General features: G+C 34.3%; 1 long non-coding RNA gene across 3 annotated transcripts in view; it reads left to right on the plus strand.

The window, feature by feature from the left end:
- LOC102160801 overlaps positions 1–17,090 on the plus strand; it is a 973,686-nt gene that overhangs the window by 173,870 nt on the left and 782,726 nt on the right. Inside the window, exon 2 of one of the 3 annotated variants that reach the window (XR_002338694.1) lies at positions 4,783–4,847. The exons of the other annotated variants lie outside the window; for them this stretch is intronic. This is a non-coding gene — a long non-coding RNA (uncharacterized LOC102160801). The remainder of the gene's footprint in view (positions 1–4,782; positions 4,848–17,090) is intronic. 3 annotated transcript variants of the gene reach the window in all.

Consider the following 17,090-nt stretch of genomic DNA (forward strand, 5'->3'; position numbering starts at 1 on the left):
CAGGAGCTGGGGATATTTTGATTGGTTCTAAGATAAACTTTGGTTTTTAATAGTCTATAGAAAAAAATACTAGAAAATACAAAGCAAAAATAAAATATTTTTTTATTAAGTGAGAATTTCCCCACAAGTTAAGGATATATCAGATATTATTTGTTTTATGGGCAGGAAAACTGTAATGTAATACAGAGAAAGATACTAACTTCTTCAATTAGAACACTAGCAAGCTAAGTATGAACATAATCCAGCTTGGTATTTTGCTCAATGAGTTGGCAGTATTATTTTTAGAATCTCAGTTTATACCGGAAACCTAAAGGCTATCTTTATCACTTCCTTACCTTTCTCCCCCATTTTTAAGTGTGAGGCTATGAAGTAATGGGAATGACAAATGATAATTGTTTAGGCCTAAAGAACAATGGATATCAAAAATTTATTTTTCAGTAAAAATAGTGAAACTACATTTTATCATATTACAGAAATAATTGTCATTAAAATGCTTATTTTGTAAATGTCCGTAGTTGTTTACATGTATTCAGATTAGAAGTAAATCACTGTGAAGGGACAGGTCAAAGGATTTTATAAGATTTTGTTTATGTTAACATGTATAAATCCTGTGTTTAGATACATGCTGAGGGTGCAAACACAAATGTTTCTATGTGTGTAGACATATAAATAAAAGTTGTAATGATTCAAGTATATGGATGTGAGAGGTTATTTTTTTTGCTGCTGTTGTTCCTTTTTCAAAGAGGCTACACTCAGCTGAACACTGGATTTTTCTTATGTCACCATTGTAAATTAACTTATTGTGATGATCTCCATGAAAACTGATGACAAATTATTTTTGAAAAATGTGGATACATTCATCACCATCGGATGTGATCAGCCACAGCGAAGATGTCCTTTGAAAAATGAAGTGTTCTAAATTAAGATGCTTAAAAAGTACAAATAACCAAAAAAGAAGTGAGCAAAAAGCCAAAGCTTTTCAAACTTGGTGTGTGAATATGTCCATTTTTAATGAGGAAAATGAGGTCCGAATCAGTTGGGGACTTTCAGAAGAACCCAATGTACTGGGCCTATTAGGGACTCTGTTCTCTGGAGGCCACAGCGATACAGTTCTTCATCCTTCTGCCAGGTGGCGCTATGGGGCAGTAGGTGCAAGACAAAACATCTGCTCTTGACCTGACCGTTTAATTGTACTGCTGACTCTGGTAACTGATTCTATTAGAAGTATGAAAATAAACATTTTACAGATGTCTAAATCTCTATATAACTGTGCTTAAACAGGTATTAAATTCTTCACTTTTGGTAAGAAGCTTCTGTGTTTAGAGAATGCATGCTACAGAAGTGGATAAAAGACTCGTGGTTTCCAAAATGCACTAATGTCTTTCATTACAACTGGTGCTTCATGCCTTATAAATACTCTGCTTTGAATATAAATAAAGCAGTATTAAAAATAAAACTCTTTTGTTGTCAATAGAGTGCCTTTTATTGGAATAGTCAGAATAGAAGGAATTTGAAGGTGATGAATAGAGGAAATATAGCATTAGTTTAACATGTGTAAGCACATACTTAAAATCATTTTTTTGAAAGGAAAAACCTCCCATATCATTTTTTTTTCTTCAGACTGAGTATTTTTTGGCCTATTTTTCCCCTTAAGGACAATTACAAACATTCTTAAAATAGTCAACTCTCTGTTTTTTTGCCACCACTTTCAGCATGATGTGATTTGGTGCTTTCTTCTTTGTTATAATGACCTGACTTCAAAATAACTCTCAGATTAATCTTCAGAAAGTTTCCAAGACTAGTGCAGGTGGCATACATCAGATTCAAAATTATTTAAAATGTTAGACTCCTTTTACCATTGCAAATTTAAATCTCCAAATTGTATAAATATATAATGTAACTGGATTCTTTTAATATGAAATACCAATTAGAAATGTGAGTCGATATTAATGTTTAGATTTTTCAAGAAATAACATCTAAAAGATGTGAGAATTTTGAAATCTATGGATAAGGGACAACTTTTTTTTTTTGGCTGCCAACATTTTGGTCTCTTCATGTTAGGTATATAGGCACTATAGTGACTATCAAAACAGTTTAATTTTTAGACATATCTTGCTTGTATTGATATTTATGAAGATCTATAGTTTATAGAGGAAATTTCCAAATGGGGGATAGTTAGCAGTAATTATTAAATTTTTTATGCAAAACTTATTATAAAAATATAAAGAAATCAGAGTAGTATAGATCCCAGATTGTGAATTAGTTTCATAGTGTTTGTAAAGGGAAATGTTTTTGCTGAAAATTAATAAGGACATTTTTTTAGAGTAGTTCTTACTGAATATCTTTACTATAACAACAGTAAAATCAAATACAAGTTGGATAAGAGCTGTGGCTTCAAGCAGTTTTCAGGTTAATGAGTGACTGAAAATTCTAATCCAAGAGAAATGCACAGAAATAAAAACGCTTATTTCAGAGTTATTGAAAACAGCATAAATGTATTAGAATAGGAGAGGAGTTAAAGTACTGACAAATCCCTATGATATGCCACTTAAAAATTATGTTTTCAAGGGTGTATAATAGTATGTGCATATGTTCATCCTTTATAATTGGGAAGAAAGTTGGATATCACCTAATTTTATATGAAATAATTAAGAAATATACATTTAAAATATTTTAAGATTTTCCACCAATATTAAAAGCAATCATTTCTGGATAGTAGGATTATACATTTTTTAATCTTTATATACTCTGAAAATTTTCTTCACTACATGCATTATTTTTGTAATATGAAAAATGCATTTTATTTTAAAACAAACTTACATAAAGATCATGTAATAGTATTCATTTATGTTAAGAAATGTTTACATAAACACTTTAGCATCAATATTTTTTAGAAAATGTAAAATTAGATTCTTTCTGGTATTACTGATTATTATCTCCTCATTTCTCCCAAACCCAGGGCTAAATTTGTGTGTGTGTGTGGCGCATTATCTAACTTGTTTTGTTTTCTATAATCAGACCTAAAAAAAAAACTCTTTAGTTGTAATAAACTTTGTTTTGATAAATGTATACCTTTTACCTAGTGTTAGTGAAAGCTTAATTTTGTCTTTATCATAAGCACTGCTTTATAATACATAGGTGATGAGAGATGTTAGGTGGCATGAGTAAATGTGGCTCAAGACATTCTCTTACGCAGTGGTTTCTGGGCTTGGTTTTGTGACTGATTGATATCATTTATTGAAGACTTACTGTGTGCCAGGCATTGTGATAATAGAATTTATACACTTCATCTTGATTAATGTAACAAACTCATGTGCTCAGTATTATTATTTCCATTTTACAGACAAGTAACTGAGGCTCAGAAAGCTAATGGTTTACCCAAGGTCATAGGACTAATTAACTGCAGAAGCAGGATCTGAAAATAGGTCTTTTAAATTTAAAATCTCTCTCTTCTGTCTAAATGTAAATCAGTCAGTGTTTGACCATATAGATAAATTACTTCCTGGGATTAAGTTATTTTTTCACCTTTAAATTGAAGGACTTGGTCAAGGTTGGAGAGGACTCAAAGTTTTTCTAATAAAGAACTACTTTGAAACTTCCAAAAATCTTATGTTTGTACTTGGGACCAAACGAGAAAGGGTCCAAAATGTTGAGGGTGGAAACAGCTTGGAAACTGAAAAGATGTATCTTTTAAATTGCTGATAGATGGGAATTGACTGTGCCTGGGACTTATGCATTCTCCAAGGGACTATAGAACAATAATAGTTTGAGATTCTAAATGTAAAAATTTCTGGCCAAGTTATATGCTAATTAGCCTTATAATTAAAAAATATGCATGTAATGTCAGTTTTAAGGAGAGTCTATAAGCAGAATGTGACTAGTGTGAAGGCTTTGTTACAGTTGAATAAGGGAAGAAGAACTTATTTGTTACAAAAAGGCCAATAACAATTAAAGGAAACAATTGTCAGGTTAGAAAACAATTCATCACAGTGAAATAAAGAAATGCAATGAGAGGAGAAATAATAGAATCTCATGATGGAGCATGGACTCTATATTTGAAAATATTTTGCTGAGAGCACTCTGTTACCAGAAACAGATGAAGTGAGTGACCTCATGAGGCTTTTCTAATTTATGTGATTCTGTAACAGAGCACTCTGAAGGTACCTTGCTTATGACACTTTTGGATTTACATTTTATCACATAATGAACTGCTGAATGATTTTGGTTGAAATAGTTTCCCTATTATTGCACGAGTCATCTCATTATTGAATGGAACAACCCCTATGTGCTCCACAAAGCTCAAAACCGGAACTTGACTGTAATGATTTTCTAAGTTCATTCCATAATCAGTGGTGCAGTGCTTCATATTCATATCCATAAATATGAAAAGGTCTTGGTGATTCCACATGTGGCCAATATTATATGCCATTGAAATTATGCAATTTATTTTTGTAAAATACAAAAAATGACCAGAATGATATAGAAACCATAGAGTGCAGATTTTCTTTTTATTAATACTACCCCCCGGCCCCAATCTTAATACAGCACCTGATTTAGGACAAAGACAAAACGAAAGTGTATCTTGAATATGCATCACAGGTTCCAAAAATGAAAAGAAATTGGATTTGGATAGCACTTACTCAATAGACAGATATGATACATGGTAAGAAGGTGCACTGTCTGCCCTGTGATAGATTAAACTACTTTGTAGGAAAATTACTGTGAGCCAGTCACCACCACCACCGTGGCTAAATCTTTAATAAAATTCTCTTCCATATTCAGGAGCGAGGTATGAAGTACACAATAAGCAGAGTGAAGTAGAGTGCCATTTATCAAACACCGGCCAGGTCTGTAATCTTCTGTTTTATCCTTTCTTTGTACTTTATTTGTCTTTATTGTTGCAAGAAAGAATATTTACCCAGAGCAGTGGGCATGAAGCCCTGATAAACCTCCTTCTTCCCTTTTTTCCCTTTTTCTTACTCATTCTTGTCAACCTTGTCAGTATAATTTGTTTATTTCTTTCTAGGTGGTCTTTTGCTTGTTTGGCATTCTTTTCTCTCTTCCTTTTCTCTGCCTTTCTCTGAAATGTGCACTCAGGCTATGGGAAATGACACCAAAGCTACAGAAAAATGCAATGGGAATGCTAACAGCTACCATGAAGGACTGTCCAGGATGTATTCGGTAATGACTTTGAATGCCTTTTGGCAAGATACCAGTCTTAAAATGTTGTAGACAGCCCCTGGGTGGCAGTGCACAGCCAGTTCTGATGCCAACATAAGCATTTTCAGAGTAAAGATTTTATATCTGTATATGTATGTATGATATAGAGGATATATGTGTTCATGTGTGTGTATGTACACAGGATATATATATGTGTATATGTATGATATATACATATATGTCCCAGATAGGTATATGTGTCTATGTGATGTGTTCATGATATATACTTGTATGTATATATGTGTATATATATATGTGTGTATGTACATTATGTGTACATACATATGTGTGTATATATATATATATATATACATATATATATACATATGTTACATAATTATCCATCTGCCCTCAAACTTACAAACTTAAAAGTGACTTTCATTTTGAAAGACACAAACTCTCAATCAAATTTATCCCATGTTTCTTAGGTGCAGTGATGGTAATATTGCTAAAAATAACTTGTGTCTTTTATAAAATCTTATGCAAAAATGGTTCTGGATATCCTAACCATGTGATGCTATCTTAATTGTCTGTTAAATCATGCAGTTGTGAATACAGATGCAGTGGAAGAGTTCAGAGGATAGTTAGAGTATGGACGGAGGTGCTTTGTGCCCCTCAGTCTGCACACTGCCAGTCTATGTGGCAGTCTTGGGGGTAAATTATTTTTAGTACTATTATAACCCTTTTTATTGTTTGAATAGCAGTTTTATGACAAAACATTTATATTCAGACTGCCTTTGTACTTGACTGAAAGAGAGCAATCATGGAGAGTGATAAGGTAACAAAAGTAATGATAACTGCATTTGTAAAGATGTACAAAATTTAAATGGATGTGCTAAAATAGACTGACGGTGGTTCTCTACCTGAACCTGGAGCAGAGATGGGTATGGTTCCTGTGACAGAGATGTATTTGCTATTTCGGGGCAGATGACTCTGTGTGTGTGTGTGTGTGTGTGTGTGTGTGTGTGTGTGTGTGTGTATTTTCCTTTGTCATTCTTCTTTTCTTTTAGTTAAATGTACTTGATATGTAGATGCAGGGGTAGCAATAGCAAATACAGAAATAGTCTGTGTTCAGATTGACTATTATCATAATTTTGTCAGAGCATGATACAATGCAACTGCATTTCTGAATAAACTATTCAACTCAAGTCTTAGTTCTTAGAAAAATTGTGATTATTTGCTCCTATCTAGCATTCATCTATTTCTCTGTCTCATGAGAATCTACCTTTCATGAAAAATTGATAATTTACTCTGTGAAAGAGAGGAGTATGGGGAGAGGGAGGGACCTCATATCTCAAAACATAATTCAGCAGCAAGAGGTCATTCTCTCTACTTGATATCATGTTTTCCATATATGTTTACAGTTCTGTCAATTTTCCTTGTTCCTAATGTTCTAACCATAAGTAAAAGCTAAGCTTCTTCTGGTCCAGTTACATTCTTTTGCTTTTTATTTTTAAATATTTTGTAGCATTAAAATAATGGATGTAACATAATAAAAAGTGTTGACATTGTGCAATTGCCTTGTGCTGTACATAAAACTAAAACTATACAATGTGGGATAGAAATAGTGTCTTCTCTTCACAAGGTATCCCCAAGGTCTCTTAAAATCAGCCATACATTGCCAAAGTCTATATTTTGTCTTCCTTTGCCCCTTCTCTTCTTCAGCAAAGTTAATAACTTCTACACAAAGGGAAAAAATCAATTTATTTATGTCCCACCTTGATTCAAAAAGAAATTAAGGTGGCTTACAAAGATACATAACATAAATTTAAAACTAAGCGAGGGAATTGAAGCCAAAGAAAATCCAGAGAAGGAAAGGGCACAGAATGGAGTGTAACTATGGAACCAAATGCCTACTGTGAAGCCCCGAGTACTGGCTAGACAGGGTACACATTTATTCCTCAGCTCTCTAACAACCAATACAAATATGGAAATACTTCCAGGGTACATAGAGTCAGTGTCAAGAGAATAAACTGATTCTTCGGGAGTTAAGCAACTGTCCCAGGTACACAGGTTCATGGGAAGTTAATCTCCTGGATCTCCATAGACAGAACATTGTATAATTCAGGGAAATATGTCCCTTAATCATAATCTATGGTCAACATACACATTAATATGATGAAAACTAGTTATATGTTATGCAGCCTCTTGGTAAAGCGAGTGGGAGCACATCTAAAGGTTGTTTGTTCATTCAGTAGTTATTTTATGTTTCATCTGTCACTGCAGCAGGTGGAAAATGCTTGTGAGCGAGAGGTGTAATCGTTGTCCTCATCAAACATAGAATCTTTGCCTGACAGTTGTCACTGACAAATTAGTTATCTGTGTGTAATGAGAAGTTCTGCAGATGGTCAGTAGGAGAAGGTTCTGGTTATGTCTGGTGGTCTAACTTAATTCACAGATAGATTGTTCTAAAGGCTAGAGAAATACTGAGACTCCAAAAATATGGTAGCTCTGTACAAATGACATTTCTATGAATCCAGCTTTTAATTTGTGATGAGTAGTGGTGAGTTCAAGATTGTACTTCCTGATAAGACTCTGAAAAGTGCTTTTGTTCTGTGTTGACTGTTGAGAACAAAGCCACATGTGTCAGGGATCAGTTGACTTCTGACTAGAAAGACAATAGAAAGTTGAATTTCATATTTAGCTATATTATTTTTTGCTTGTAAGGAGGAAAAGAAAATGTTTAGATATGCATTTTTGGCTGCCTGATTCTTCTATTTTGAATTCCTTTTCTTTTGCAATATGTGTAGTATTTTCTCTAGGCTTTATTTTTTTTAGTATAACTCACATACTAACCTGTTATCTTTAGAATTTTTGAACACCATTTCTATCAACAGTAATTTTTAGTAGCACATATCATAAATAGATTGTTTGGAAGGCATAGTTATTTACTAAGAAAATGTACGTGTCTCTTTGGAAAAGAGCATTTTATGACATCAAGGAAATAGTTTATTTTTTCATTAATAATATAATTGGACTGTAAATGCTCCTGTTGTGTTCTGTTTAGCTTGTTATTAATAGTATTCAGCATAGTTTAAATTTAAAATATGGAGATACAGCATTTTTGGCAATCTATCTTTTTGATTCTGTGTGTTTCTAAGAATGGCCTCATTTTTCCAGATCCATAATTAACTCCTTTCCTATGATTTGTTTCTCTTTTGAAACTGTTGGTGAAAACAGTGGGGAGGAAGGAGAAAGATGTCTAGTAAAAGGATTATGAATCCAAATTATGATAAAATGATGAAAAATAAAACCCTAGCATTTTCTGTCTTCTTGGTAAGATTGAAAGAATACATAGACATTGATAACTATTTTTGAATAATCAGGCCAAACGATTTATCAGGAAGACAATTGCTATTTAGTGTTAGTCTTTTTAACAACATGGAAGGAATCTGGCAACTTTACTCTCAAAAGTAACTCCCAAGTCTATTTTGATTAGCTGGCACCCTTTCCTGCCTTACCTAAACACACAGTCCCTGCAGCCACATTAAGTGCCCTTCTGGGAGTTTCCATTGTGGCTGAGTGATAATGAACCCAACTAGTATCCACGAGGACTCAGGTTCGATCCCTGGCCTTGCTAGTGGGTTAAGGATCCGACGTTGCCATGAGCTGTGGTGTAGGTCACAGACACGCCTCAGATTCTGTGTTGCTGTGGCTGTGGCTGTGGCGTAGGCTGGCAGCTCTAGCTCTGATTTGACTCCTAGCCTGGGAACTTATACACGCCACAGGTGCAGCCCTAAAAAAAAAAATAATAATAATAAAGTGAAAAGAAAAAAAATGCCCTTCCCTCTTTGCTACATTTGTTTATCTTCTTTGGAAGTAATGGAACAAATTATTGTATTAACTTGATTTTAGAGAAGTTTAGAAGAGTGCTATGTGGGATAACAGAATTTATCTCCTATACACTGCCATATTATAGGAAACAGAATTTCTTTCTTTAAAGTAGATGTCTGTAAGGAATGGTGATAGGAAATAGGCAACATTTATATCTTTTCTGGATAATCCACACATTTCATGACCTTTAGAATATTCCTAGAAAAAAAGTCTTCATGCTGCTCTCCATCTTCATGCTCCCAAGCCCAACTATCCACAGCCTAAACTATATGCTAAACACAGGAAGTATGTCCCCATTTCCTCCCTCTCAAAGAAATATAAGCCACGGTAATATCAACATGCCTTTTTACACCTTTACAGACTGATTCTGGGAGAGCCAACTGCTTTGTCTCTGCTTGCCCCTTGAGAAACAAAAAAAAAAGGTATTTTTGCCTTGGGCCATTCTAGTTAATGTTTATTGTTAAAAATTATGTCCTTCTTGAGGCTTAAAATAGTGAAATAAAAGTGTATCCACATTTTTTTGAAATGCATTTAGACTAACTAGAAATGGACGTGCAGACTATTAAGCAAAAATCTAAAGCTTACTCCTTTTTAAAAAAAATACAACTATTGGATGTACCTGCTATCAGTTCTCCATGGGCCTTTGGTCTTTTAGCTTTCATAAAACTGTTGCGTACAGTGGCAAATGGTCTCCACAGATACTGAGGCTTATATCAACTCTTAGAAATAAAAGATGGCTCTACTCTACGGCATAATACAGTTTCTTTGAACATTAGGGATTCTGGTCTAACCTTATGTATAACTAGCTATACTGTAGAACTAATAGATTTTCTTCTGGTGGCAAGTGCCTTTTACATCATAACAGAAAAATAGACTTGTTCCTTCATATTTTTTTGTTTCCTCTTTAGCTTCCTTGGCAAAAGATTTTTTGCACAATGTAATGAATTCCTACTAGACTCCATTGGGGAAGACCTAGGTGTTAGCCATGTTAATGACCATGAGAAATTACAAACTTAAGTTAGGTATAAGAAACGAGAAAAATCATATGAGAAATAAAAAGAAAGGAATGGGAGTTCCCTGGTGGCCCAGCGGGTTAAGGACCTGATATGGTCATTGCTGTGGCTTTGGTTACTGCTGACCTGGGAACTTCCACATGCTATGGGCACAGCCAAAAAAAATTAAAAAATTAAAATAAAAAGAAAGGTAAAGGAACTAAGAAAGTAGTAAGAGAAAGAAAAAGAAGAAATTGCTTCTAATCTAACTAAAAGGCAAAAATCTCAATACAACATTGTATGTCTAAAAAGAAATTTCTCCATGGACATAGCATGTTAAGTTTTGAGAAAGTAGATAACATTAGAAACCTTAAAAGATTTGCCTGTCAGATAAGAAATGCTGCCCTATAAAACTGGGATTTAGGAACTTTTTATTCAAAATAAGATATTCACAGAATAAGATATGACTTGGAATAGCATTGCTCTAAAGAAGAAAAGCTGCCTTTTTTTTTTTCTGAGAGTAGCAGTAGTTGTTACTTTTTAGACATCCTTTCTTCCTTTAAAGAATGTAATTGTGAAGATTTAGTGGATAAGTTACTTGGATGAGAGGTGAAGAGTGCAGGAATTTCTCCTTTTCCTGCTTTTTTTCTTTAACATGATAAAAGTTTCATTTGGTAGTCAGAAAAACAGTTATTATATGTCTAACTCAGCTGATAACCAGAACCTGTGTTTTAAACTCAGTAAATTCCTTAAAGGATAGGGAAATACCAAGTAGCAGGTAAATATTGACATTAAATACATCGATTTCTCTTTTTTGCCCCTATCTCTTCTTTGCTACAGTTGTATCTGCATGTTCTTTCTGTGTACTGTAACTTTCTGTGTACATACTGGGGTATAATATTAGCACCCAAGGGATGATATTGTGATAGATAACCTAGTGACATGGTGTTTGATATCCAGGAGTACCCTATGTCTACATTCTTAAATCCTACATTGAAAAGTTTAATCCCAATAGTTTTGCAGGATTAATTTGTCCACTGCATGTAATTCATTAGCACCACCATTTCTGGCTAGGTGTGTGGTGAGGACTCTGATGTGATTCTCAAAAAAGCCACACTATTCAGCAAATATTTTACACAGTACAATCTACCTTTTTCCTAAGTAAGATGTTTAGGTAGAGGTACTAATTGTTACCAGAGGAAAAGTGAAAGTTTAGTAATACACACTCACTGATATTTAACTCAAATAGAATTCTAGTTGTAGAAGCTTAGAACTGGCGGTAATCTTAAAGGTCATTGGCTCTCCTCTCCGTATTGTAGGGATGAAAAAAATGAGGCTTAAAGTGGAATTCCCAAGATTCCAAGTTATTGGGAGAATAAATAGTAGAAATCATGTCTTAAAAATTAAACTTTGCTCCATTTTCTTTCTGGGCTTTGGGCTCTTCAGTGATATGTGTTACCTCTTACTTATATATTACCTAATTGGATTTAGGTTGTACATAATTCCCTTATATACAGAATTACTTTCTGACCATTTGTATGGTTAACTTTTTGAGTATTTTGACTGATATATAACATTCTCTCAAGAAGCAATTCCTAAAAATGAAATTTTGTTTATTTTTACTTATTTTAAGTTGACAGAATTGTAGAGATGAAAATGAATCTCATTTTTATTTTTTAAAATATTTTTTATTTTTTCTATTATAGTTGATTTACAATGTTCTGTCAACTTCTACTGTACAGCAAAATGACCCAGTCATACACACACACACACACACACACACACACGTATTCTTTTTTCTCACATTATCCTCCATCATGTTTCATCACAAGTGACTAGATATAGTTACTTGTGCTATACATCAGGATTTCATTGGTTATCCACTCCAAATGCAATAGTTTATATCTACTAACCCCAAACTCCCAGTCCATCCCACTCTCTCCACCTCCCCCTTGGCAACCAAAAGTCTGTTCTCCAAGTCCATGTGAATCTCTTATTTTATAAAAGGAAATTGAGGCCTAGATAAATTTCATCTCTTGTGCCAGTGTCACAGCTAACTAATGACCAAATGGAGAATAAAATACCAGGTCCCAGATCTCAAACCATTGCCCTTTATGTATTATATTCATTCCACTCATTTATAAAAAAATTAAATTATGAAATATTTCAAGCATAAAGAAAGATATGAAGAAAAGGAAAAATAGAATAATACAACTAATAACCATGAATCCTACACTAGGGTCTTTAAAAATCAATGTTTTGCTTTATTTGCTTCAGACCATTTTGTCTCTTCATTTCAAAGAATAAAGCAGATGCTGTTTAGCCCTCTGTATATCCCTTCCCATCTTCCCTCCTTCTAGTTTTCTTTTAATCTGTAATTGTATAATTTTTGTTCAGAAAAATTTCCAACATGGAAAAGTTGAAAGAATCTTACTGTGATCACCATCTATATAACTGCCATCTATATGTTGCTATTGACATTTTACTATTGCTTTGTCCTACATCTATCCATCTAGTTATTCCTACATTCTTCATTTATTTATTTTTTGATGCCTTTCACATGAAAGTACAGACATCAGTACATTTTCCCTTAAACACCTGCCATACATATCACCAATTAGTGTTCAATACTTATTTACATCTTTCTTTTGATGTAAAGTTTAAGTAGAATGAAATGAACAATTCTTAAGTGTACTTTGAGTTTTGACAATAGCATGTCTGTGTAGCCAGCCATCTGCACGATCACTCATAGAGCACTGTCATTACGTGGGAAAATTCCCTTATGCCCCTTCTCGGTCAGTCTCTGCCCCAAGCAGATATTTTCCAACACAGATTAGGTTTACCTGTTCTACAGTGGAATGTAAATGGAATCACACAGAATGTCCTGTTTTGTGTAAAGTTTTTTTTACTCAGGGTAGTGTTTTTGGGATGTATCCATGCTGTTGAGTGTGTCAATAATTCCTGTTTATTGCTACATTGTATTCCATTGTGTGGATGAATCTTGGCTTGTTTATGCACTCCCCTTTTTTCAGAGTATAGGCTTTCTAGTTTTTGTTTATTATAAACAAAGCTGCTATGGGGCCACTCCAGCCTTGATGAACGTACTGTTTCCATGATCTGTCTTTTCCCATCCATTTAATTTTAAACCATCTGTATCAATATTTAAAATATATCTCATATAGAAAGCATAGACTTTTGTCTGGCTTTGCTTTCTAATTGGAATTATTAATATACTTACATTTAATGTAATTCTTGGTGTCTTTGGATTTAGGTTATTAAAGTTTTGTTTCTTGTTTCTTTCCTCTGATTTTCATTTCTCTGTTCCCCTCTTACTATCTTATTTTGGACTATAGAAATGGTTTTCAAAATTTTAGAACTTCATTTATATATATTTAAATGGTTACTATAGGGATTACAATATACATCATCAATTTTTCACAGTTTAACTTGGATTAATATATTGCTTTAAGTAATATGTAGAAATTTTGCAACTATATAGGCCCATTTACTATTTCATATTTGTGTAATGTATGTAATTCTTTTGCCTTTTCAATTCTTTTGCCTATTCAATTTCTAAAGCAGGACAAATTTGATGCAAATTATTTTTGAAAACACTTAATTTCGTTAAAGAAAGTGGAGACTCAGAAGAAATTATGGATGAAGTGACACAAATAAAAATTAAAACTATGGAAAATATAAAATCTTAATAACTTATAGTAATATAATAATAGATAACCTTATAATAATAGATATAATAATAGAATAATAACCTATAAAATAAAAGGAAAGTATCATCTCAAAAACTGTGGACAAATTATGAATGAAATCAGAGACAAAACATTTTTAAGTTTATAATCTAATTTCTAACATGTTTAAAAAAATGTAGGAATTCCCATTGTGGCTCAGTGGTTAACGAACCCGACTAGCATCCATGAGAACCTGGGTTCGATCCCTGGCCTCACTCAGTGGGTTAAGGAACTGGCATGTCTTGAGCTGTGGTGTAGGTTTCAGACCCGTCTTGTATGTAGGTTGCAGACACCGCTTGTATCCAACATTACTGTGGCTCTGGCATAGGCCAGCAGCTACAGCTCTGATTGGACCCCTCACCTGGGAACCTCCATGTGCTGTGGGTGCAGCCCTAAAAAAACAAAAAAATAGAAACGAAAATAAAAACGTAGAGGGTACAGGACACAACCTTTTTTTTTGATTAACCTGATTTATTGAAAAGATAATCAGATATCAAAAAAATGTTTTCAGAATTTGCATCAAGATTCTTTTTTTCTAGCATGTTGGACTGAAACTAGGAGGAGAATCAAGCCAGCTACATAATTATTTGGTCAATGGTTTTGTAACTTTGTAGTCAGGCAGCAGTACAGACAGGTCTTTTTCCTTTGCGAACCCTGAGACTGATGATGGCTATTCTATGACCAGGACAGTTGGTAAAGCCAAAATTAACTAGGTAGAAGTACTTTAGTTATGTAGGTAGGGAAACAGCAGTGGGTTCAGCTACTTTATTCAACTCTTCTTGTGAAGTCAGAAGTTGACTGGCCTTGTGTGGGAAAATCAATAAGGCGTTTATAAACCTTCATGAAAGAAAAGATGTTTGAAAAGGGAATATGTCGGTTACATGGAGAGATGACCCTGTGTGAAGGTGGGAAGGGCTAGAGTAAGCGGATTAAGCAGCAGTGACTACAGGGAACACACGCCAGTATTTTTGATTTATGTTAGCGTTCATGTAGTGAGCACTGTCTGGAGAATAACAGTGCTTTTAAAACCCTATTGACAAAGCCCTGCACATATGTAATGGCATTGGGAAGTTGCTGGAGTATATACTGTGCTGAAAGATTCTGTTTGGGGATGCCTGATGATCCTTTTATTTCTTTTTTTATTTTTTAAAGTTTTATTGAAGTATAGTTGAAATCCTTTTATTTCTTAAGGGGTGCTTGGTCTAGTCTTTGTAGTTTGGATGGGTGATTAATTTGGTTCAAACTTCCTGTTCACACATAAGGTGATCAGTGGCTTTTTCTTTTAAAATTCTTGCCTAGCTAAGTTTACTGTTGCCAGAGTACTAGATTTTGAATATTTAGGCCCTTTCTTTCCTCCTCCTTACTATTCACACTTCTGCATGGTTATTTAGGGCGAATACAGGTGCAATGGACATGTTATCAAATATTTGATATGAGTCATTTATTTTAACTTTGGTTAAAAATTAATATTTTGCTGAAGAGCAGAAATTGACAGAATATGGCAAATCCACTATAAAAATAGTTAATATTTTAACTTATCTGCATTCGTATAACACTTTTATACTCAGAATTTTGGTTTTCTTAATTCCAATGAAATAAATTATTATTGGATTCAGAAACATGATAAAGTTGGAACAGTATAAAGGAATATAGGTATACAGCTGTTTATGAATGCACACCTCTTTATTGAAGAATGTTTAGCATTATAGGAATTGAGTGTATTTTCTCAAAGTTGGTATGAGACACTGCACAAATGGATGGGCCTTTAGGCTAAATCTGCCCCTCAAAGCTTTCTTGTTGTATCTTATATGATTTTCACTGCCAAAGCTGCTTTTTAATTTGTAAATGTGAAATAGGCTGGATCAAAGTCTTAGAAGATTCAAGGAATCTAATCCAATTTGATGTAGAGCAAAACACAATTTGAAATCTAAATAATTCCCAAACTCAAGAAGCTGCTTTCTGATCTACTTTCTTTTCCAATCATCACAAAACGAGACTCCTGCTGTAATTCTCTGTTCCCAAGATAGACATCTATTCTATGTATCTCTTTGGCAACCTTAAAAAAATTACCCTTGCACTGGTTCATTTGATTTAGTGGTCTGGAAATTTGAAAATGAGGTTGTCTGTTAAAGGTGACCCCCTGTAGTGTCTTTGGCAGCATGGGGTGTTCCGGAGCAGGGAGCAACAATGGCAGGAAGCCCCCTCAAAGAGCAGTGGTGCTGACATGATTGGGTAGAGCAGCAAAGGCTGATTTCCTTACACTGAATCTTTCCAGCCCCAGGCGTCTTTCTCTGACTGTCACCCCATTAATGCACAGCAATTTCTAGGCAGTCTCCAAGTCATCACCTTCTGAAAAACAACAGATGGGTTAACTGGCTTGAGGTCACTCAATGAGTCAGGAGCAGAGCTGGGGTTAAGTCCCCAATCTCTCCACACTCAACTCAGTATACTACCAAATATAGGCTGGGGCTCCATCAGCATTTCTAATGCTTGGAAAAACGAACTCATTAAAATAGCTCTGAACTGATTAAATAGGGTTTATACCCGGTTTTTCTTCCTCCCCTCCTTAATTTTCATTCCTTTCCTTCCTTCCCTCCCTCCCTGCTTCCTTCTTTCCTTCCCTCCCTCCCTCCCTTCCTGCTCCCTCCCTTCCTTTCCTCCCTTCCCCCTCCCTCCTACCTTCCCTTTCTTTATTTCTTTTTAAAATATTTTGAATTTACCACGTACCACTTACAGTTCAAATCTGCAAGGATGTATCCTGATTATACTGTGGCCCTCTCCGTGTAGCTTCCTTAGAGCAAATGATAATCTTCCCATATCACATCACATTATCGTTAAAAAGGTAAAAATCTGAAATTAAAACGCTACGAGGTTTACCCTGAGTTTTAGATGAATTTTTTTTTCATCTAAAAATAATTGTTCTGATTCCATATATGAGTTGCCACATTTAAGTAGCAGCTACTCTTTGATTACATTGAGAGAGAAGGGAAATCACATTTAACTGATATCTGCACACAAGAAAAAAAAGTCACTTTATCTAAGTTCAAACTATTAAATTTACAACCAAGCTTTTACCCAAAGGCATTTGAAATATAGCAAAAGTAGCGACTGAAGTTAAGTACTTCCCTGTGATGAGTTGCCAAAATGAATCAGGGAGGAAAGGAGGGCAGGAGGGGAGGGGAGGGAGAGAGGAAGGGGGGGAGGGAGGAGAGGGAGAGAAAGAAAGTTAAAAATGGAATTAATTTTAGAAACAATTTGGAAGGATGGATTATAGACTTGATTATGAACGACAGCCTCT

Source organism: Sus scrofa, chromosome 1, assembly GCF_000003025.6.
Source record: "Sus scrofa isolate TJ Tabasco breed Duroc chromosome 1, Sscrofa11.1, whole genome shotgun sequence".
NCBI lineage: Eukaryota > Metazoa > Chordata > Mammalia > Artiodactyla > Suidae > Sus > Sus scrofa.